This window comes from Hyperolius riggenbachi, chromosome 7, assembly GCF_040937935.1.
Source record: "Hyperolius riggenbachi isolate aHypRig1 chromosome 7, aHypRig1.pri, whole genome shotgun sequence".
NCBI classification, from domain to species: Eukaryota; Metazoa; Chordata; class Amphibia; order Anura; family Hyperoliidae; genus Hyperolius; species Hyperolius riggenbachi.
In genome coordinates, this window is record NC_090652.1 from 104,678,864 (window position 1) to 104,701,888 (window position 23,025).

Sequence of the window (23,025 nt, forward strand, 5' to 3'; positions counted from 1 at the left end):
CACAGACCTAGGTACACATGTACCATGACTCTCAGCATCTTCCTTCCTCCTAGTGTTGGGTTAAGGTGGCAAAAAGGGGTCATAGGCAAGAAACAACATTGGCTACCCCGGATTTGGCCTTTTTGGTGAGATAGAGGGTCAGAAGCACCCCCAGGCACTCAACAGGCCCTAGGCATTTGCCTGGGTTGACTTGTGGATGAGCCATCTCTGCTTCCTCCATGCTCAACATATAAAAAAGGACAGTGAACACATCATGGACTATGTGGTCCCCTGCTCCAGGGCACCATAGCAGTCACTGTGAAATGGCTAATACTGTGCTCCTGAGGCTATAGTGCTGAAACCAGCAATATCATGAAGCTACAACTGACCATTGTAATTATCCCTTGATGACTGAAGTATCTACTGTTCAATGACGTGACTTGGAAAATAGATTTATTTTGGAAAATGAAGACTAAAGACACATCTGGAGGGCGTGGCTGCTGTGTGTTTCTGGAAACTGGCGACAAATTCAGGTTTTACAAATGACCTCAGAGTTTGGATGCCATGACTATAGTCAAGAGCGCACAGCGCAGGCCCAGTATGGTCTGTGTCTGCGCAGTACACTCCTGGTGACATCAGCGGGAGCGAGGACACGGCAACGCAGGCGCAGTGGTTTTCTGACTTTAAAGTCAGAAATTCCAGAAGTGAACCGGAGGCGGGGCCGGAGCATTGGGGAGTGGCTGCGCTAACACAGGATGTCTGCAGGGGACCATTAGAAGCCTCGGGTAAGTTCAGCTCATTTTCCCCCGACCCCCCTACAGTATCCCTTTAAGTAGTAAACATTTTACAGCATTAGGTGACTATTCAAGCAGTAAAGTAACAGGTAATTTTACAAATTACTAATATGTGTCTGTACTGTAATATCATGCTGACTGCACTCAGCTGAAATGGTAGTTGTTCATTTGATTTGATTAAAGTGTACCTGAGGTTCTATACTATACCTCAAGTATAGGCAATAGGGCTGATCAGGGCAGGACCACAGAAAAAGTAGTACAGACTGCACACATGAGTAAATGCAGCATGGTCATAATGCAACTGAATTTGCAATCCTCTCAAGATATGGACAATGGCCTCAATTCACTAATATCATACTAGTGATAACAAAGCAGGTGAAAACTTATCACCTCACTTCAATCAGTATTTTAAGTGTTTATTCACTAAATAACTTTGCCTTATTAACATGTAGTAATAAGCTTTCACAGTGAGAGTGTTGTCTTATCACCTCTGTAGTTATTCTCACATGCAGTAGGTATGAAGGGGAGCAGCACACACGGGCAGGATGTAGCTCCACCCCTCCGATTACAGCTATCCTGTGTAGGACATCAAGGGAAGGAGAGAGAGAGGCTGTGGCTGTTTGTGTGTGGCTGGATCTGTGTGTGTTTCTGTGTCTTTGTGTGAATTTGTGTGTGTGTGTGTGTGTGTGTGTACGTATATATATATATATATATATATATATATATATATATATATACTTGGTGTATCTCTCTCCCTCCCTCTCTGTGTGCCTGCTGTGTATGGTTCTCTTTATACAGAGTCCCCTTCTACATTTGCGTGTGGTCCGGTAACAAAAGTTGTTTAGGTGATACCTTTAATGACTAACTGTACAAGGAATCTTGTACAGTTAGTCATTAAAGGTATCACCTAAACAACTTCCCTTCTACATTAACTAGTAAAAAATAAAGCAGGCAGCTCAGAATTCCCCTTTTTACCACTTTCTTGCTCTCAGAAGCCATTTTCTTCTAGGAAAGTGTTTTATAGTTGGAATTTCTTATCAGTGAGGGTCACACTGTAGTCACTTCCTGTCTGAGTCAGGACTGAGTCAGCCACTTACATACCTGATATTTAACTCTTTCAGGTAGAGTAAGAAAAAAAGGAACACAGCATAGTTATTTGTGTGCTAGGCACTGTACATACACATGTCTATCTAATCATGTCACATGTCACTTCGGGTATCCTTTAAGTAAACCTAAGGTGAGTGTGATATGGAGGCTGTCATATTTGTTTCCTTTTAAACAATACCAGTTGCCTGGTAGTCCAGTCCTGCTGGTGTATTGGGCTGCAGTAGTGTCTGAAGTACACCAGAAACAAGCATGCAGCTAATCTTGTCAGGTCTGACAATACTGTCAGAAACACCTGATCTGCAACACCTGATTTGTTCAGGGTCTGTGGCTGAAAGTATTAGAGGTAGAGGATCAGCAGGACAGCCAGACAACTGAAAGAGAAATAAATATGGCTCCATATAACTCTCACCTCGGGTTACTTAACGATAGCTCAGGCCAGGTAATAACTCCTCACACAGTTTACACTTGCATTCCTCTCTGTAAATTAACATCCTGTCTTTAACTTTATAATTCTGTAGTTATTTTAAGGATTGAAACATTCACTTTAGAAATCACTCAGACAGGCTCCTTATTTTAAAGAGGACTCCAGTGAAAATAGTGTAATAAAAAAGTGCTAATTACAATAATTATGTATAAATGATTTAGTCAGTGTTTGCCCATTGTAAAATATTTTAAATCCCTGATTCACATTCTGCCATTTATCACATGGTGACATTTTTACTGTTGGCAGGTGATGTAGCTGCTGCATGCTTTTTTGGCAGTTGGAAACAGCTGTACACAGCTATTTCCCACAATGCAACAAGGTTCACAGACAGGAAACTGCCAGAAGTACCACGTTACTCAGAGCTTCTTGTGGGAGGGGTTTCACCACAATATCAGTCATACAGCGCCCCCTGATGGTCTGTTTGTTAAAAGGAATAGATTTCTCATGTAAAAGGGGGTATCAGCTACTGATTGGGATAAAGTTACATTTTTGGTCTGAGTTTCTCTTTAAGGTTTGCCAGATGTAAATTGCTTAGTGAATACTACATGCTTTATCACAATGGTAATAGCAGTACAAACAGCACAGAGTCATTATTAGATAAGGAGATGGGCTTAGTGAATTGTGGCCAATGTCTGGGCAAAAAAAATTTGTGCCAATCAATGGTTTATGAGATCTTGGATAAGGACTGGCGTGCTTTTACCACCTTTAAACTCTCTGATCTCTTGCGGTATTTGAGAACACGCTAGGCCACGTGCCACTTGGCAGGAAAGGAGTTAAGCTCATACATGCTGGCGTTATGATATGTTAGAAAGATTTACTTTGGATGTTACCGGAAAAACAGCTAGCAGGAGTCCAACACAGCCCCGAGGGCAGATCTTTTGGAACAGAGCAAAAAAAAAAAACAATTGCTTAAATAGAAAGAAGAATGCTGCTTATAGACATTTCAGTCCACACGGCATCATTGTAATGTATATATGGTGTAGGTCAGGTGTTATGTGTATGTGACTTATTGTGCATGAACTGTGTATGAACTGACTGTCTGTTTATTGGCTCACACAAAACAGCGCACTAATATGAGCTATCTGGAGCAAAATAGCCATAAAATGAATGTATCGTTGATGAAAATCACACTTCACGCTAATCAAGAGGGCATGTGAAGGCAGACATGTCCGCTGATTACATAAGGCTAAGTTCATATTAGACGTAAATCTGACCATTTTGTGGAAGAGAGACAAGTGGATAACTGAGTATGCCGATGGGTTGTATGTTACTATTATTATTATTTATATAGCACTTACATCTTCCGCAGCATTGTACAAAGTATATTGTCCCCCAGAGGGGCTCACAATCTAGTCCCTACCATTCTCATATGTCTATGTATGCATCATGTAGCGCATGTATTGTAGTCTAGGGACATTATAGGGGGAAGCCAATTAACTTATCTGTATGCTTTTGGAATGTGGGAGGAACCCAGAGTGCCCGGGGGAAACCCACGCAGACACGGGGAGAACATACACACTTTGTGCAGATAGTGCCTGAATATGGGGTAACCACTACACCACTGTGCTTCCTGTCTCCATTGTGGTAACTGAATGCAAACTCCCATCTTGTTTAACTTTTCAAGAGCCTGCATCCACTACGTATGCCAACGGACACAATAAACGTCTATAGAATTGGACTACATGCTCTCTCACTAACGCTTTCAACGGAAATCAGACATGACGAATCAACTGTCTGCACTCTGCTGCTGGGTATAATAAAATAAAATTAGCACTAGACTTCAATCCTAGCCATTAATTAAATCGGTTTGATGTTGGTTGTAAAATAAAATAATAAAAATTGAAAAAATCCACCCAAACTCCCCTCAAATCCCCTTTGCTGTCTATCATCAAAAATGCAAATTGCGTGCTACAGCGGAGTCATACATGCAAACAGGGGGCCAGGAGGATATGTGGGCACCAGAAGTATCTACCAGCTGCAAGAAAATGTCAGTACAGCTTTACCCTTTCATGCCATGTGCACTGTGGTCTCTGATTACGCTCCAAGCAGTTGAGCGTCCCAGAGATATGTGCCTGTAAAAAAGGGTGCAGGCATACACAGAATGAGGCCATTAAAAGAACGTTCTGCTACTTCTCGCTACATTAGTGACACTGAAGGGAAAAAAATCATATAATGAATTGTATGTATAGTACAGATAATTAATAGAACATTAGTAGCAAAGAAAAGAGTCTCATGTTCTTATTTTCACTTAGCTTTTTTTTATAACATTACATCATTCTTTAATATTCGCAGTTTACAAACTACACTCTGTATTTTAAACTATGAAACAGAGCAGAGCTAATGACCCTTTGAACTTCACTGCAGTAAAATCTTATCTGAAGTTGTCTTTCACTTTTTCTTTGATGTATAAGTGCTTCAGAAAATAGCTGCTGTCTTCGACCCAAGTTGGGACCCAGAGCTCAGAGAAGCTCTTTTGCATAGATATGTTTCTTAGCTCTTCCTGTACTGGAAACAATATGAGACATATATTGGCTACTAATGTTCTATTTCTTAGCCGTAGTACACATACAAATCATTATATCATAAGTTTATTTTCACTTCAGATTCCCTTAAAGTACTAGTACACAGCCCATAGAATATCACTGCGGTAACTGAACGCTACTCTTTTTTAGCGCAACATTCTGCAGAAAACTAATGAATAGGCAGCGATGGCCAACTTCAATGATTGCTCTGCTACCCCGTCCACTGCCCCCCCTCCCCCGCATAGCAATACAACGCGTCGTCAGCTGCACAGCTGTCATGCGTCTGTGCAGCTGAGACCAGCAATGTTGCCCAAGGGGATCGCCGGGCGACCTCAGTAGTCAAGGGCAGGCAAGGTAGTTCCAGCATGATAGTCTTTCTGGTTAGTTGAGGTGAGAGTGGTAGCTGGGCCCCCTGACCCCCACTAGACCCCAGGCACCTGCCTAAGTTGTCTTGTGGATGATCCTGCTTTGTTAAAAGGGATGGAATTTGCTGCAGCATTAGGTTCATCTGGGATCTTTCATCCCATAATGCTAAGCATATCCTCTGACCTGAGGTCAGCTGGCCTGCAGGGATGACGTTTGCCAAGGTTCCACAGTACACTCAGATTTGTGAACACCACTGGCCAGTTTACTGCAGGTCAGAGGTCATGCTGCACATTATGGGATGGAAGTTTGCCACTGACAAAACCTATGCTGTGGCAAATTCCTTCCCTGCTGATGAACAGCGTGACTTACATTGAGTGAAACACCACTGTCACTGTTGTCACCAGTGTAGCCTAAAACTGGTGATTTCTGAGGCAGCGAAGTGCTCATCGCTAAAGTTCAATTCAGTAATTGAATTTCAATTTTATAGCAGTGATGATCCTGCAAGAAAGTGGAGATTTCTTCATAAGTATGGGGACCTGAAACATGTGGGCATTTCTTCAGAAGAAGTGACACATTTCTGGTGATCAGCTGATCACCACTTTTATAAACAGACCCTTAGTTTTAGCTTTGACCACTAGAAGGTCATCAGGATTGATGACCCAGATTAAATTGTCCCAGATTAAAATGCACTATAAATTACTTTTGTATCCTCTGTTGCTGTCACCTACAATAGGTAGTAAAAACCTGACAGCTCTGTCAGGTTTTGGAATGGTCCATCTCCTCATGGGGATTCTCAAGGTTTTCTTTATTTTCAAATGCACTTACTGAACGCCAATTGCTTAGCCAAACTGCCAAAATAGTGTGCAAGTGAGTAGGGAGGCTAACTGACATCTTTGTATAAATCCTATCCAGGAATTGCTTTAGTAAAAAATAAAGGAAATTCCGAAAATTCCCCATGAGGCAAAGGACTAGTCCAAAACCTGTCAGATCTTTCAGATTTTAATTGTTTACTATAAGTGTATAAGAACATAAGAGAAAAAGAAGAGTAGAAGGGGTTTGGTGGTTCTTGTAGGCAGGGCCGGGCCAAGGCAGAGGCGGGAGAGGCTCCAGCCTCAGGGCGCATTGTAGGAGGGGGGCGCTCAACTCACTCAGCCATCATTCCCCTATTGTGTTTGAAGCATAGAGAAATAAGAAGGGGATACATGGCAGTGACTGCAAGCCAGATAACTAGTGATTAAGGGGTTGGAGAGTTGGGGGTCCTGGGGCGCCTATTAGTCCACTAGCAATCCGTGTGCGACGGTTAGGGTGGGAGGGGTGGAGGGGTGCACTTTGGTGTCTCAGCCTTGGGTGCTGGAGAACCTTGTCCAGGCACTGCTTGTAGGGATCAAGAGCACCTAAATGAGAAGTAGAGAGAGACCAGGAGCCCAGTGATGCAGTATCGTTAGATATAAGGGGATGATTGTATATATAATTATATAATCAAAAGGTGGGTTGCCTGTGGGGAATTCACCATCCCCGCTCAGTGCTTCAGGTCCTGCCGGATACTGGACAGTCGCTGCCCTGTAGTTAAAGTGTACCAGAGCTCCTCCAGCCCTATGCGCTCGGATCGCTCCCATCTTCTGTACCGGGTACCTTTACTTCCTCCAGTTGCTGTACAATTTAATCTGAAAGTGGCAACTAAACAGCAGAAGGACATACGTATCCAGCTACAAAATTAAAGAAATAAATCAATAATCATATCATTTTTTTTATTAAGCATTAGAATACAGAAATTAAAGAGTGCTATTAAAAACAGCATGGGATGGCCACCCCGTCACAACCACACAGTACAGCTCACCACACATACACATACAACGGCGGTATATGGATTACACTGAGGTTAGGACTTGTTAGAGATCAAAATAAACCCCCCAAAACAACCAAAAGTCATTTGGACTTTAATATCTCCACCGAAAAATTTGCATCACCCCAGCAGGCGTGTTGTTAGTGCAAAGAGCTGAAGCAGTAATCCTCATATGACCAGTACTTGTCATACTGGTATGGCAAGGTTAGTGACAGCAGTATACGCCAAATCAGCAAGCAGCCATCGCTACATCAAACAACTTTCACAGTTCAAACTGTTTATATAGACTGCATAATCTCACCAGATCCCGGTAAATGCCAAGCTTTTCGTGTCCATGCTGGAGATGAAAGCAAGAATCAGTTTGTTCACCTTACTGCTCGGTCCATACTGATCAATGGTATAAGATCCAGGCAGACAGGACCAACCGTCATAGATCCAGGCACCGGAGTCCCCGTTGGCTAAGCTGGACTCAGCATGTGGTGGATGGAAGGGCTGCAACTGCAGCGGTCGGAGCGGCAAGGCGTCCCATGTACGAGGAAAGGCGCTCCCGACAGTTTCGCCGGCTTCCGGCTTCCTCCAGTTGCGGCCAGTCTGACGCGAAGTGCGAAGACTAAGGATGGCGGCGTGGGAGCGATCCGAGCACATGGGGCAGGAGGAAGGTATGTATAAAACTTTTTTTTCCCTCAGCTCTGGTTTCTATTAATTATACTTTCCAGAAAACTGTAAAGCTATTAAGGAACTCTGATTGATAAAAGGGTGGGTTGGAGGCAACCAAAATATATACTGTATACAGTAGGTGTTAAAACCTTTAAAGTTTTAACACCCTAGATTTTGGGCACCTATACTCCATCCTTCTGTAAGAGAAAATAAATTAATGGTGCATTTTATTCTGGGAGAAATGTACAGTATTTCTAAGGAATATGCAGTAGCAGTAGAGTATTTTACCGTGATAGCCATCAGTAAAAGAAAGTAGTTTTGATTCAGAATGATACCATGTATTGGCCAACTTAGAAGAAAAGGAGTAAGCTATTGACTATGAAGCCTTCCTCAGACTTGATTCCTGTAAACATAAACATATACGAGAATCAAGTCTGAGGATGGCTTCATAGCTGAAAGCTTACTCCTTTTCTTCTAACTTAGTGAATAAATTGTATAATTCTAAATTCAAATCTTCTTTCTTTTAGAAATATGTATACACGTGTATTTTACACATTTTTTTGTTTGCAATAGTGGTCCATTAAGAACTCCAGGGTCACAGAGTCTTTTTTTATAATTGGGCTTCTTAAAGTTTATTTTTGCTGCCTTTTTAGGTTTGTGGACATTCTAGGAAATGATTCAATTCAACATAAAACCCACTGACCGAACAATATATTTCTCTTGAAGAGACAGCTGAGAACGAAGAAAATCTCCCAGCAACCGTAAATTTTTGCCATTCCTTCTTTTTGTTTTTTGGGCTTTTTAGTATGTCATTCTTTCCTTTTGGACATCTAAGCAGTACATTTTGCACAATGAGCTGATATCACACCCTGCTTGCTCTCTCCTCCCCCCATTTTCCAGGACACGGAGGAAGAAAAGCCGAGGTTGTCAAAGCAAGGAATTTTTTTCTTGATTTTTTTTACTTCGACCCTGTTAACTTCTCCTCTTTTCGGGGGGTAAAATGAAGCATGGAAGAGAGGGGGGTGGAATGTGGAGTCTGCTTAACAAATCCCTATTTGAAGAGGCAGCTTCCAAGCCAGAATGACCATTCATATTGAAATAAGATGTAATTTATCAGAGGCATAAAGCTTCCAATGATGGGAACCTGAAAAGGAGGTGAAGAGCACCTGTCAATAGGAGAGGACTGACCAAAGCCGAGAGGACATGGCTTGTTTTCAAAGTAGGCTTGATTCATGTTGCCTTTTCTATAGATAAGCGTCCATACAAGGCCCTGGCGCTGCCCGGGCTGTGACGTCTGCGCCATTGTGCCGTGCTTGCCCAGTTACAGAACAATGAGAAGCTCATTCTTAGATCTTCCTCTTTGTACCGCTTGGTGAAGGAACTTCTTAGAGCTGGAAAAGAGGTCACCTCAAATTACATAAACAGGATTAGAACATTCACTTGTACAGTGAAGTGACTTTATAATTAATCCAGGGAAGGATCACCGAAGAGGGCTACAATTAATGTTTGGGGTTATTTTCCGGCTCACCAGCTGCATCCAGATCTTCTGTCATGAAAATTCCCCAAGCAGAATATCTTTGGATTTAAAATAAGGAACTTTCATTTTTTTGAATGGTTTAAAGCAATTAGGGTTAGACGAGGCTAGTGTTAAGATTTCAGTCTTGTTAATATACAGTAGTGGTTCTCAACAGGGGGTCCCACAGGGGCCACAAACAAAATGGAGGAGAACCACTGCAGTACCGTATAGAATCACTATTTCAGCTATTAGATCTCCCCGCTGCGCACGCTATGCTCCATTCACAGGCGCTCATGCAGGAGATGTGTAGTAGCCTAGCTCCCTGATTGGCCCAAATGCTGCGTGTCACAGCAGCGCGTGCACCCGCCCGCACCACCATCGCGGCCAATCAGAGCCGCTGCTGTGACAGGCAGCATTTGGGCCAATCAGAGAGCTAGGCTACTACACATCTCCCACAAGAGCGCCTGAATGGAGCATAGCGTGCGCTGCCGCCCGATTGTGGGACCCCCCCAGGTGTTGAACTGGCCACGGCGTCTAATAGACACTGTGCTAGTTCATTCCCCGCAGCCCCGCTCCAGCTTGCATAGTCTTCAGCAGGCAGAGCAGGGCTACGGGAAGATGGCGTCCGAAGCCCTGTACTGGAGACTATTTGTGTCTCCAGTACAGGGCTTCGGGCACCGTCTTCCCATAGCCCTGCTATTCTCTTCAGCACGGGAGATTTGCAGGAGCAAGATCGTCCAGGGAGCTGCACACCAGAGGCTGGCCGTGTGAGGGGAATTCTGCCAGGTGAGTAAATTATTTTTTTGCAGGTGAAATGCTGCCCACATTTCTTTTATTTTCTGCTGAAATGCTGCCCACATTGAGTTTATTTTCTGCTGAAATGCTGCACAAATTGCGATTATTTTCTGATGAAATTCTGCACACATTGTGATTATTTTCTGGTGAAATGTTGCACAAATTGCGATTATTTTCTGCTGAAATGCTGCCCACATTGTGATTATTTTCTTGCTGCCCACTGTACGGTTATTTTCTGCTGAAATGCTGCCCACTTTACAATTCTTTTATGGTGAAATGCTGCACACATTTTGATTAATTTATGGTGAAAGATTGCTGCATTACGATTATTTTATGTTGAAAGATTGCTGCATTACAATTATTTTATGGTGAAACGCTGCCCCATTACAATTATTTTATAGTGAAATGCTGCCCCATTACGATTATTTGGCACCTATGGGGGGCCCCATCCACATTTTTGCAGGGGGGCCCAGTGAATTCTATTTACGCCCCTGATTCTAAACTGTGCTGCAGCACATACACAGTATGTATGTATTGTATGTATGCAATACATGGGGAATATCGTTTTTCTGGGTGGGGGTGGGGATGGTTGAGCATTTTCTTGTAGCCAGGAATAGAGGAGCAGGACACGGGAAGGGGAGGGGAAGGCAAAGGAGGAGGCAAAGGCTCTTTCGTCCAGCGCCATTTGCAGACTGTTGCTACATGTGGCTGGACGTGTGAGAGGGAGCTCTCACTGTGTATCACTGTCAAAAATACTAATCCCAAAAGCTTTTATAAAAGCTATTATTAGGAGAAGGAGCGGTGTTAGTAGTGAAGTGGATAGGTAGGCTGGTGGTGGTGGAAAAAAACTGTTCTTTTTTTGCCAATCTTTTTCCTTGCTGAGGCCCATAGATTTTCATTGTGTGTGCTGTTATACTGCGTGACTAGTGCAAGGCAATCGTACTGTCACTCCTGCCCAGCGCAGATATCGTCCTCTGCAGATATACGCTGTCAGCTGTCACCTCTGATACCAGATTTTACCCAAATTGCTACAAATACTGTATGCAACAGCAGATTTCACATTAACTTTTTTTTTTTAAATTGAGTATGGATACAGTCCCTGCATATCTCATTTGTTAACCAGGGACTACCTGTATTTCGCTAGTATTTGGCTCCACCCACATTATGTCATGGCCACACCCACTTTATTTCTTCAGTAGGGGGTACATTTGCTTAGGGATGACCCACAAAGGGGTACATATACTGAAAAGGTTGAACCACTGATATACAGGAATAAAGCCTGTTGAAGGTTTATTAGCTGACAGCTTACTTTTTATTTACCTCTAATTTAGCCAATAAGTGGTATCATCCTGATTCAAAACTTCTTGCAGTTAATGTTAAGGTGAGATTAGGGCTAATAAAAGGAGACCTAAAGTTAGAGGGCTATGGAGGCTGCCATATTTATTTCCTTCCAGTTCTTTCCAGTTGCCTGGCATCCTGCTGATCCTCTGCCTCTAATACTTTAGCCATAGACCCTGAACATGCATGCAGATCAGATGTTTCTGACTGGACTAACCCCATGCTTGTTTCAGGTGTGTGATTCTGACACTAGTGCAGCCAGATATCAGCACTGCCAGGCAACTGGTATTGATTAAAAGGAAATAAAAATGGCAGTCTCCATATCGTTCTCAGTTCAGGTGTACTTGAAGGGTTATTTGTTGCAAGTAGATGGAAGTATCAAAGTAACTTGGTAATAACAGATTAGTCGTAAAGACCAGCGAATTAGCTATCCTTAGGGTTAGACTCAAGTGAAAGCTGATATGGTTAGTCTGGTGCAGGGGTAGAGATTTTTTATGATATTGGGGTTCAAAGCTGAGGCCTAAATGAAATTATACCCAAAGTAGTCCTACATGAAAAACACCCAGTGCCACCAATTCAGTAGTAAACAGCTATGTAATTTGCACTTTAGTCTTATGCCACTCTTCCTGAGACCTATTTCTCATATCACCTGGTTGAGTATTGAGCATCAGCAGCACCACTTCAGCTATACATGTGTGCCTCTCTCGGCCTGCAGACTACACTGCTCTCATGTGCCTATGTTCCACATCTAACCCCAGTTGGAGAAGGTCTCCTGGGCTTCCTACCCATGATAGCAGTCCGTTTTATACAGAAAATATGGTCTTGTTTACATAGAAGCTGGGCACCTGAGTCTTCATTACTCCGTTGTTTAGCTACCTATAGTGGACTTCCTATCAGGTGGGACATTGTTAACTGCATGTTTACTTCTCTCAGGTGAGGCATCATTAGGCATTTTGTTCATCCCCTAAAGTCCAGCTGGCCTCTGATGTCTTTTAGTCGTTGTAATCTTGTAAATAAGACAGCTGCAGGTTGCTGTGGTGAACCAAGACGTGCACGCCTTCAGCGGCAGGGAACACAACTATCTTTCCTACTTGGTTTGACAATTCTTGTTCAAAAGAGGGTTTTGTGGGATGCCAGGTATTTATATAGATACATGAGTGGTTAAAAAATCTGTACAATCAGGACATTCTCAAAAACAAAAACATACATAATTGATGTGTGGTTTGAGACATCACCAATACGGGTCTCAACCCTTACAAGCTTACAGTTTAGAGAGTGGTTGGTTTGAGACATTAGAGAAGGAGACATAGTGGTTACTTTATTGTCTCTGTGTTCAGGGGTCTGGGGCTGGGATGGCTCTCTTAAATTGCATCATCCTTCAAGAAAATCTGTAAGGGCGCGATTCCACTTGAGCGGCGCGCGTCTGCGAGACGCGCGCCGGCTCTTCTGGGTCTGCGGGGAAAGCAGACGAATCCCATCAGCCGTGCCATGCACGGCTATGGGATCCGCAGCCTGCCGCGCCGATTTGGATGGAAAAGCCGTCCGAATCGCTAGCGGTAGTGATTTGGCCGTTGTTATCATTGCACCCTATGGTAGAGTTTCCCTGCACTATTCGCCTGCGGGGAAACTCTGTGGATTCGCGGCGGTTTCCGCTCAAGTGGAAACTCGCCCTAACTAAAAAAAGTTCCCCTGGGGGTTACTCACCTCGTGTGGGGAAAGGCTCCATATCCTATCCAGGCTTCCCCCGTCCTGTCCCACGGCAGCAGCTATAAAGCTTCCCGAAAGGCGGGTATGTAAATATTTACCTTCCAGGCACAGTATCGACTTTCCGCTCTGAGATAAGCGGAAATAGCCGATCACTGTCGGTCCGCTCTACTGCACAGGCACAAGTCTCCTGCTCCAGCGCAGTAGAGCGGACCCCACAGAGATCGGCTATTTCCACCTATTTCCGAGGGGAGAGCCATAACAGTGCCCCCGCTGGAGCCAGAAAAGGTAAATATTGCACATCCTGACAAATTGTCGGCTGTGCATTCCATGGGCTGCAGAAAGACTGCTGTGGGACACAGGAGAACGGGGGAAGCCTCGAAAGGATCCAGAGGCTTCCCCCTACCGAGGTGAGTACCCCCCAGGGGACCTTTTTTTCATTACAGAGTCTCTTTAACTTGAAAAGTAAAGGGGTCCTGGACCTGGTCAACTCAGAGAATGTGATGATCTGAAATGACATACAAAATGTAAATATTTAGTGCAAATCAGAAAATCATTTTAATTGCACTGTTGTGTCAGGGACAATTTGATTTTAACCACTTCAGCCTACAGGCGTACATCAAAAAAGGGCGTCGGGAAAAAAGGGCGCATGGTGTAAACGATAAACAGTATTATCGTTTATAGAAATATTGTGTAGAATTTCGTTTACAAATAGTGTTTTAAGAATTTATAAATCACTAAATAATGTGTATGAGATCGGCAATTCTTAAAACGTTAATCTTCCCTGTTTGTAAACTGAAACTTATATTTACGTTTGTTAAAAACCCTCCCTGTACCTATCCCTAACCCCTAGACCCCCTGTTGGTGCCTAACGCTAAGACCCCCCAGTTGGTGCCTAAACCTAAGACCCCCCTATTGGTGCCTAAACCTAAGACCCCCCAGTTGGTGCCTAAACTTAAGACCCCCCTATTGGTGCCTAAACCTAAGACCCCCCCAGTTGGTGCCTAAACATAAGACCCTGGGTTGGTGCCTAAACCTAAGACCCCCCTGGTGGTGCCTAAACCTAAGACCCCCCTGGTGGTGCCTAAACCTAAGACCCCCCAGTTGGTGCCTAAACCTAAGACCCCCCTGTTGGTGCCTAAACCTAAGACCCCCCTGGTGGTGCCTAAACCTAAGTCCCCCCAGTTGGTGCCTAAACCTAAGACCCCCTATGGATAATAATGTTTTACAGACATTAATAAATAAAAAATGGAAATAAAAAAATGTGAATAATTTTTTTGAGTAAATAATAATGTTTTAGAAATGTTTTAGAAATAGTGATTTAGTATCTTTATAAACGTTATTCGTCACGGGCTCATTTTGTAAAGTTAAATCATCACAAACATAGTTATAAATCCTTAAAAATCTCCGGGCGCCGTTTGTTAAAACGTTAATAATCTCCAGCGCCTTTTTTTCCCTGTTCGGCGCCCTTTTTGTCCACTTGTCTCATGCGCCCAAATCTCCTGCTTCCCGTTTTTTCTGCGGGGGACATAGATCGATGAATGGGAAGTACATTCCCATTCATTGATCTGCAGGCTAACGGCAGGCAGTAGGAGCACGCGCGATCATGTGTCTCAGGCTGCAGGAGCAGCACAGTCTGTCTGGATGGATATAAATGAGTTAGCCACTTACATACCTGATATTTAACTCTTTTAGGCAGAGAAAGAAACAAACAAAGAACACAGCATAGTTATTAGTGTGCTTGGCACTGTAAATACCCATGTCTATCTCATCATGTCACATAGAGAAAAAAAAGCACCAGAACACCGCTCACTCGAACAGGGACAGTGCTGGAACCAGGAAGGCAAATCCAAGGAAACTGTAGCAAAAGGAAGGGATCCGCACATGTCCTAAAATGATCCTTTATTATGGACGTATCCAAAACACCAATCACGCATCAGGAGCTAACATGTTTCAGACCTACTGGTCCTTAATCATAGCTCATCATCATGTCACATGTCACTTATCCTTTATACAGACCCATTAATTAATTTGAGCTGTGTCAAAATTGTGTGAGGACCTTGGCCCTCGTAGGACTGGTTTGACATCCCTGTTTTAAACAATGCAAGTTGCATGGCAACCCCTTATCCTGTGTCTCTAATATTTTTAGCTATAGACCCTGAACAAGCATGCAGATCAGCTGCTCTGACTCAAGTATGACTGGACTAGCCAAATGCTTGTTTCAGCGTTGTGACTCAGACTCTACTGATGCCAGAGGATCAACAGGACTGCCAGGCAACTGGTATTGTTTAGGAAAGGAACTGAATAGAACAGCCGCCATATCACTCTCACCGTGTGCTATGGTTTGTAGCTAAACCACTGACTGTAGTTATTTGTTTCTGGCCCATGTTGCTGCTGACAAAGCAGTGGTATATGGGGCAGCGACTGGAAACACCAGGGCAGTCAGGGCCGATCCCAGGTTCTATGGGGCCCCAGGGCAAAGGTGACTTGGGGCCTCTCCTAGCAAATTCAGCTCCTAGGACCCCTTACAGCAGCTGCTGCCCCCCCATCTCCTCCCTTAACTGCTATGTAATCCCCAGGGCACCTGCACAATACCAGCATCATATCTTACCTGTCCGGGCAGCTGGCGCACTGCTCCTGTCTTTCCTGCTGCTGTCTACCTCTTGTGACGGGCTCATGTTATGCATAAGTGCAATGTCATGCTCCAATCACAAGAAGCAGGTAGCAGGGAGAAGACTAGGCGCAGGAAGTAACAGATCTGTGCCAGCCGCCGAGACAGGTAAGATAGCAATGCCGCTATTGTGCACGTAACAGCTAAGGGGGGGGGGGGTATAGGGGCCCGGCAGTGCTTGGGTGCCTTGCCTTGATGGAAGAGCTGGCCTGAGGGCATTTGCCACTAGCAACAATGCCAACTCTTGTTCCACACATCTTGCTTAAAGGGAACCTAACCTGAGAAGGATATGGATATTTCCTTTTAAAATAACACCAGTTGCCTGACTCTCCCGCTGATCCTGTGTCTCTAAGGCCACGTTCATATTATGAAACACAGAAGGCAGTGCATTAGGAACGCAGCGCGTATGAACGCACGCTATCTGTGTTTCTAGGCGTTGCGTGGCTGATCCTATTCACTGAGGTGAATGGGTGAACCACGCGCTTTGGCAAAAAATGTGTGCAGCATGCGTTCCACTGGTCCAGAACGCATGCAGTGTGAACATCAGACAGTGCAGTCTATGCACTTTCTGATGTCCTGCATGTTGGCCTCATGCACGCTTTCCCAAAACGCGGATGGAAACGCGTGCAGTGTGAGCGGGGCCTAATACTTTAAGCCACAGCCCCTTATCAACTATGCAGATTAGGTGCTCTGACTGAAATCAGACTGGATTAGCTGCATGCTTGTTTCAGGTGTGTGATTCAGCCACTACTGCAGCCAAAGAGATCAGCAGGACTGCCAGGCAACTAGTATTGTTTAACAGGAAACATCCATATCCCTCTCAGTTTAGGTTCCCTTTAATGAGTTATGACTAAGGACCTGACCGTGTCAGCTGCCTTTTCTGTCTGTCGTGCTAAATAAAGTTCTTTGGACTTATTATGCCGTGGTGTGCTGCGGGCTTCTTTGGTGAACACGTTGCTAAATGAAGCCCTTCATTTTTATCTGTTTTGCTAGTTTTCCTTCCTGATGCTATAATACACTAATAAGAAAACAACATTATGTTTCCCACATGTCGCATCATGAGAAAGTATTGTTCACGGGTATTCCTGGGGCGTAACACATCACGGGGCTGAGAAGTGTTTGTGTAACCCGATTTATCCGGAGCGTTCAGCCCCGGCTGAGAGGAATCCAGCAGACACTTACTCAGATGTGAATATCAAGGATTTATTTGTGACCTTAGCAATGGTCAACTGGTAACTTCACTCAACCAGTATAACTCTAAACACAAATGTACACTTTCCTTGCACATCACAGGTCAAGAATACAATCTTCTCCTTCACAGCCAGTGCAGCGGTAAAAGCTGCGGGATAAAAAGGTTAGGTTACACAATCACCTTTACACATAAATGGAGCTACAACAGATCTTCTTATTTTACAATCAACCACTTTTTAATACAACACTTTGGATCACAGTGCCATTTACTGAGGTATAGTGGCTTGGGTAGGGACAGGTCTACTGAGCAATTCAGTTCCCACACAGTCTCAGTCCCTTGCTGCCAAGTCCAAGCTATCTTGTGCAGCAATACTTTAAGGCCCACACACACGGGGTTCGGCCGTCGCCGCAGCCACGTGGCACGTGCGTGTTGCGGCGACAGGTCGCCCGTGTGTATAACGCGCACTCCCCGAACCGTCGCCCGTCGGAGCTGTCGCCAGGCGATTGACATGTTCAATCGCCGGTTGCAGCTGTCGCCGCGACTTCGCCGGAACTGTCGCTAGTCCCACATGAGTATGCGGGCTAGCGACAGGAGACCTACGCGAGTAAATGGAGCATCCGGCCGGGGGATGCTCCATTCACAAACAGCTTCCGCCGCGTCTCTGCCTTTCTGGCGAGACGTGTGGACAGCTGTCGCCGGCAGGGAGCTGTTGCTCCCTGTTCGCGTGCGCGCATGCTACGGGAGACAATTGTCCCCCGTGAGTATGTAGCTTTAGGGTGTTAGTGGCTCTCTTCCATATGGCACTGAAGCAACTTGTGCAGTTCCCTGGTTGGTATCTGGCATCCAAATAATGTTTACTTTACTCAGATGATCTCTCAGACTTTTGCTCTATCCACTGTACTTCTCAAATCACTGTATCTTTTAGGCACCACCTTCTTTTTATAGGGATCCCCAAAATAATAAACAAAAATAAATAAAGATCAACTGATCAGAAAGGGATTAGAGAATTAAAATAAAATAAAATGACAAGATTGACCAATGCACCCAGCTAAACCATCAACATCTCACTTTTATTATACTGTTGAACGTTATACTGAATGAGCTCTAATCTTTGTATTTACAAAACTTGTATCTCCAACTTTGTTGACTCTTTTCTCTGTCTGCTTTTCACTGTAGTTCTCTTAGTAGCACTGGATGCAGTGTGATTCCACCATCAATCGTCTCCTTTACAGCTGACAGGTTAACAGATCTAGTTAAGTTTCACTGACAGGTTCTCTTTATCTCAAAGGCTCTTGCTCTTTCTCTTTCTTAGGCCTTGCACTTAGGTAACACTTTGGTTCACTTCTCATATCAGGCTTTTAGTAAATAACTGAAGAACAAATCAACTGATGAACTGATGACTTATGAACTGATGTAGGCTGACAGGCAAATGTCTCTGAGTCAGTATCACTGCTTGCGGCTGAGCTATATACCACTGAGGGGTCTCTCAGAGGCCTCTCACTTTTGGTGGTGACAAAATTTACTCACACTTAATATACTTGACTACAGTCTCTGTTTCTTTAGCAATCCAGTACTATATTGCATAAATGAACTGATTATCATCACAATGTCACTGTTACTTTAAGGCTTTATCAGACAGGCAGATTTTAGTCACACCACCTTTATCAGAATATGCCATTCAGTATGCTGGGGTTAACTGTCACTATTCTCAGGCAACCTCCACTGAACTCTGGCCCATTTCTGATCACAACCTGTGGCTTGATGCTGGCGCAAGGCCTATACTCAACTTGCCTGACAGGGTCTCTCTCCTCCTGTGCCTGGATCTGGCCTGCTGTCTCTTTAACATGGTCTCTGATCGCTGCTCTGGGCTCTGTCACTGCTGCCCCCTTTCTCTCTCTCCCTTGAGTGGTGTGGTTCGCTGCCGCCGGGCCCCCGCTTGCCTCATGGGGTGGCTGCTATGACTGCTCCGTTGGCCCCTGCCTCCCTCGCTCACCGCCGCTGACTGACTGACTGAAGAGCACTCTGTGAGGAGAACTGGTTTTAACCAGTCCCCATAGCCAGTGTGTTGCGTGCTCTGCCCTACTGCGCCTGTGCTATGCCTCGCTCTGCTCACGCAGGGTTTCTGGAACATTCCCCTCTTTGTATATGCAGTCGCCTAGCAACCCTGTCCATGCGACTATCTGGGCGCCTCTCTCTCTATGCGCCGTTTTGATTACACAATACTAATCCTCAAAGCGAATTTTAGCCTAGCATGCCAAGTTTACCTTACACATGTTAATATCACAGAATCAATGTAAATTACCCTCCTACATTACATTACCCCTCTTAAAGGGCTACATATCCATATCCCTCTCAGTTTAGATTCCCTTTAATGAGCTATGACTAAGGACCTGACCGTGTCAGCTGCCTTTTCTGTCTGTCGTGCTAAATAAAGTTCTTTGAACGTATTATGCCGTGGTGTGCTGCGGGCTTCTTTGGTGAACACGTTGCTAAATGAGGCCCTTCATTTTTATCTGTTTTGATAGTTTTCCTTTAATGCTATAATATACTAATGAGAAAACAACATTATGTTTCCCACATGTCGCATCATGAGAAAGTATTGTTCACGGGTATTCCTGGGGCGGAACACATCATGGGGCTGGGAAGTGTTTGTACAGAACAATGTTTTGGCCACAAATTGAGAGGTTTGGGGTTTCATAACAGCCCTGAGGGTGTGAATCACTTCACCGAGAGCCGAAATCCCAAATCTTCAGAGAAATCACAACTTGCAACCATACACTGCGGAGACAGGCTAGTCCCTTCCTCTGTATCCCAGCGCAAGCATCACTGTGTTCCCACATTACATCATGGCAAGAAAATGTGTGTTTGGAGTGTGAACTGTGTGCTTCTTCCCGCATGATCCAGCTGCTTATCTTCAGCGGAGGAGAAATACCCCGCCAGGCCGCCAGAGTACATGCAGCCCGCACTGACCAGAACATCACATTACCACTGAACAGACACACATCTAAATATACTAGCTGACAGTTTAAATGGGCTAATCCCCAAATATTGCCCGTCTACGGCAAAGGAAACTTGAGCAACTAAAAATCCTGTTTGGAAATATCAGGGAAAAATGTAAACAGATTTACATACCTGGGGCTTCCTACAACCCCTGGAAGCTTATGTGTCCCTCACCACTCTGCTCTAAGCCAGTCTCCTGGGTTCCTCTCCATAGCAGCTGCCAACCCGGCAAGGTCGACAACCTCTGCGCATGCACGAGCACACAGCCGCACCACTCGCAGTCACACTCCTGTCGCCAGGAGAGTTCTGTGCAGGCACATACATCACACATGCGCAAGTCAGCGGAGGAGCCCAAGATTTGCAGCAGCTGGACAGGTGAGATTTACACTGCAGGGGAAGTGGGGGGGGGGGGGGGGGGGGGGGATTTTACATTTGGGAGGACTACTCTACACACGATCAATCACAACTGACTGAGATTTTCTATCTTGCTCGAGCAATACATTTAAACGATTTTGACCCGAAATCGGTAAAAAAATTGTCCATCGGGCATACTGGTTGCAGCAGCGATTTTCATCTGATTCGATAAAATCATCGAAACGGATGTTCGATCAGGCCACAGTATCACTAGATGTATGGCCAGCATTAGGCATTGTGACCAGTGACAATCCACATCAGCCAGGGCTGATGGGGTGAACCTCCCGGCAACTAGGCTGCAGGCAGTGACTCATCAAAGGCTGTTCGATAAAAAAAAAACATGTCGAGAAAATACCGCATTCGGTAGACTTTTTTGCTAATTCATAAATATTTTTGCAGGGGCAGTAGAAGTTCGGTAATTTACCGAAACCCATGGCTTCAATTCACAAAAGCCTATTAGGTAACAGCAGAGCAGTGTGGAGTGTGGTGTTACATGCTGTTCTGTACAGTGACGGCATTACAATAGTAAGAGGCATCTCCACATCTCTTTAGAATGTACATGTTTGTTATACTGCGTCTGCTCCCTCTGAATCTGTCAATTAGTCTTTTTAATATTTTATTGTGAGGATCCACGCGGCTGCCTGCGCAGGCAGGCAGCCTTTTGACCACTGTTCAGGTCTGCATTCTGAAGGTCTCTGGAAGAGAGACCTTTTGTCAGTTCTGCAGCTTGCTGCTGCTGCTGAGGAATTTGCATACGTTTATCACGCAAATTGCCTAGCCACATCCATTGTGGGCTGGCTCTATATATACCATGTGATTCCACAGTATCTTGCTGGTCATAAGGATTTATCCTGTGAAACACTCCGGAGAGTGTCAGCCTTGCTCATTGTTTGAAGATTAGCTTAGAGTAATTCCTGGGACTGCACTTAGGCAGGTTTCCCTAGTGCAGTTAAAATTGCATATCTGTTTTGTTTGTCTGTTGCGATTGTCCTGTCCCTGCGGTGGTCGACAGGAAGTCGTTCTGATCTTTGTTCTTGGAGTATAGCTGGAGCAGCGGTTGCTACCACCTATCTCCTCTATCTGTCTTGCCTGGATCGCACTCGCCTAGCGCTAGTGCTGTGGATCCGTCTGATCTCCATCTCTCTGTCTCCCTGGATCGCACTGGCCTCTTTTCGCTAGTGCTGTGGATCCTATCTCTCGCTTGTCCCTGTTTTCGTGTGTCTGTCTTGTCTGCTACGAACGCTTGCTGGAGGCTCGGTGAGGTAACCGTTAAGCAAGCGCTCGCGTCCTCTGTTTCATGTTTGTCTGTCGGTGGTTAGTTAGGCATGCTTGTCTCTATTGTGCTTATCACGTGGAGACCGCGCATAAACGCGTGCACTGTTGCGAATGAGTGCGGTGTTCGCGTTCAGTTAGCGTTTATTTTCCTTATCTCCTCATTGTATGATTTGCTGTGCCTTTGCTACTCTCGTGCTCCGCCTTGCTGTAGCCTTGTGTCACGTCTGGCGATCGCGTTCCTACTTCATATCTGCTGTGGTGTGTGCACCGTCGCGGGTTGGCGACTAGTTTGGTGCACACACACACAATCTGTCTCTGTGCTCACTCTCAATCGCTTCTCTTGCGATTGCGTTTCTTCCCTTCGTACAATTCCTGTCTGGCGTGTGTGGTAGGGCAGAGGAGCTGTTCCTCTGCACTCCACAGCTCCACCTGCCGACAGGAATTTCCCTCTGCAGGTGCCTTGCACCTTCTGCTGGGTTCCCGCAAATTACACGCTTGTGGAGGATTTCCGCAGTGTCAGCGCACGTCTTGTGCGTTGATCACGGAGAGAATTCCACAATTGTTACAGTATGACCAGCCCAACCAAAATTCCCAGTGTAGAGGGAATTTCTGATTTGTACAATTTTGTCAAATATGGCTCCTGTGTCTTTGAGAGGTTTAAGATACTGGACTCTGAAACCAGAGATGAGTTCATATCAGAATGTTCCAGATTCTTGGCAAATCCTGAATTTCAGACCACCAATATTTCCACTTGGAGTGGTCAGATTGCTTACAATCTTTTCCAAGGGGATCTGTTCATGTGGGCTGATCAGTATGCCAGACACAATTATCTGAGACATAACCCTCGCAGATTTCTGAGTCATGTATTTTCTCGTAAGCTTAGAATTCCCCTGCCAGGTTATTTCTATGAGTTTTTTTCCTGCAGTGCATGACACTGATCAGATTAGGTTATGCAACATTTCTGTGTCATTACCATATGTTAATGAGTTGATGCTTGCAGGCCAATCTGCTGATTTGGCTTGTCAGCCAAAAGATTAGTTGCCCCTAGCTACCACAAATAAAGAGGTTATTTCTGTGACGTCTGAAATGGGCAAAACCATTCAGTATGATAATCAGTTCAATGTTTCTCGTGCCACTTTTGCTTCTAAACAGATGCAAGAGAACTGCCTGGATACGTTTCTTGCATTTAACCAGACATGCAAAGCGGCTAAAAAGGGGAAAATTAAAAAACGCAAGCATCTGAATAAAACACTCCCTAATGATGTGTATAATGATGTTGCTCAGGTTTCCGGGTTTTTTGCCCCAATCCAAAGCTTATGTGGATCCTATTATAGGTAGGATCGCACACTACATTAAAGCAGTTAAAAA